Raw genomic sequence first — 2408 nt, forward strand, 5'->3', positions numbered from 1 at the left:
CAAACTCATGTCCATTGAGTCCGTGATGCCATCCAACCATCTCATCTTCTGTCATCCCCTTCTCCTCATGCCCCCAATCCCTCCCAGCATCAGGGTCTTTTCTAATGAGTTGGTTTTTCACTTCAGGTGGCCTAAGTATTGGAGCTTCTGCTTCAGCATCAGTCCTTCCAATGAATATTCAGGGTTGATTTCCTTTAGGATAGACTATTTTGAGCTCCTTGCAGTCCAAAGGACTTCAAGGAGAGTCTTTTTTTTTATTTTATTTTATTTATTTTTTTTTTAGCTTTTATTTTTTTAATTTTAAAATCTTTAATTCTTACATGTGTTCCCAAACATGAACCCCCCTCCCACCTCCCTCCCCATAACATCTCTGTGGGTCATCTCCATGCACCAGCCCCAAGCATGCTGTATCCTGCGTCAGACATAGACTGGCGATTCAATTCTTACGTGATAGTATACATGTTAGAATGCCATTCTCTCTCTCTTAAAGAGCCTTCCCAAACACCACAGTTCAAAAGCATCAATTCTTCAGCGCCCAGCCTTCTTTATGGTCCAACTCTCACACCCGTACATGACTACTCAGAAACTTGAATAAAACTTGTATAACTTGTATAGAAACTTGTATAACTTGTATAAAATTTCCATGTCCCCATATTGGCCACCTCAAGATGAAAACAGATAGCTCCTGATATGTTAACTGGCTCTGTTCTGGGCTTAGTCACTCAGTCATGTCCAACTCTTTGTGACCTCACTGAGCCTTCCAGGCTACTCTGGCCATGGGGATTCTCTAGGCAAGAATAATGGAGTGGGCTGCCATGCCCTCCTCCAGGGGAACTTCCTAACCCAGGATTCAAATCCAGGTCTCCTGCATTGCAGGTGGATTCTTTCCCATCTGAGCTACCAGGGAAGCCCATGAATACTGGAGTGGGTAGCCTGTCCCTTTCCAGGGGATCTTCCTGACCCAGGAATTGAACTGGGGTATCCTGCATTGCAGGCAGATTTTTTTTACCAGCTGAGCTACTAGGGAACTGTTAACTGGCTCTACTCCTCCAATATTAAACATAAAAAACACATGGAATATATAGAAATTCAAACAGAAGTAACATTAACCTGTGAGAAATCATAAATAATTATCAGCAGATAGCATAGATGACAAATGGTCTATGGTGCAAGTTTTACAATGAGGCAGACAAAAGTTGGAAGGCTGGGCAATTTTCTTCTTCATCTGGTTCAGCTTCATCTCTTTGGATATCCAGTGTCCACAAGGTCAAGTTGTCTCTCAGTAACTGTGTTAGTAACGTGCTGTCTTTGTGTGACCCTTCGCTTAATGTATCAAGTTCAGCAATGGCTCCATCAAATGCTGTTTTTGCACGAGAGCCAATTTTCTCAGGGGACTTCAGAATCTCATAATAGAACACAGAAGTTAAGGGAGAGATCCAATCTGATAGGATGTGTTGGTTGTGTTTACTTTTTGCTGATTTCAAAGCTTCTTGGTATGCTTGCCATGACTGATCCACAATTCCTCTCTTATTATCACCAGCAACAACCTTAGCCAAGGAACGGTAGTAGTCTCCTTTTATTTTCAAATAGAAGACTTTGCTCTCTGCTTGTGAAGCACTGGGGATCAAGAACTTTCCCAAAAGAAACGGTATATCATTGCAGGTATCTCTCAGCCTCATCTCCATTTTTTCTCTGTATTCTTGAACCATCTGCTGTTTCCTCTCAGCACCTTTATCTTTTCATCAATACTTGAGAAAAGCCTCCAAATGACCTACAGGCTCCTACAACCTTTTTATAAACAACTGAGAGAAGACTCCTCTCCTCAATGGATAATTCAGCTCCTTGCTCAATTACAGACTTCATACAGGCTGCCATATCATCATTTGGCCTTCTGCACCAGTATATTTTTATCTATGTTCTGTGTCTGGGTAGGTATGGCAGACAGATGGGACTCAGCAGTCTCTGGGTGGCAGTGCCAAGGCTGAGACTCTGCCTGGAGTGTTTTAAGAGACAGACTTCTTACATCTTTTCCTGCAGGAGCAAGATAACATATGTGGCTATTCAGGTTAAGTGCAGTCTAGATGTGTCCACAAGGACTTGGGCTGAAGGTTGGCTGCCGCCTGGGAAGATTGCCTGTATCTTTCAGTTCAGTTCAGTTGCTCAGTCATGTCCAAGTTTTTGTGACCCCATGAATCAGAGCACGCGAGGCATCCCTGTCCATCACCAAATCCCAGAGTTCACTCAAACTCATGTCCATCAAGTCGGTGATGCCATCCAGCCATCTCATCTTCTATCATCCCCTTCTCCTCCTGCCCCCAGTCCCTCCCAGCATCAGAGTCTTTTCCAATGAGTCAACTCTTTGCATCAGGTGGCCAAAGTATTGGAGTTTCAGATTTAGCATCAGTCCT

At 43.4% G+C, this 2408-nt stretch overlaps 1 pseudogene; it reads right to left on the minus strand.

The window, feature by feature from the left end:
• On the minus strand, nt 1176-1875 carry LOC102170765 (annotated as a pseudogene).

This window comes from Capra hircus, chromosome 6 (assembly GCF_001704415.2).
Source record: "Capra hircus breed San Clemente chromosome 6, ASM170441v1, whole genome shotgun sequence".
NCBI classification, from domain to species: Eukaryota; Metazoa; Chordata; class Mammalia; order Artiodactyla; family Bovidae; genus Capra; species Capra hircus.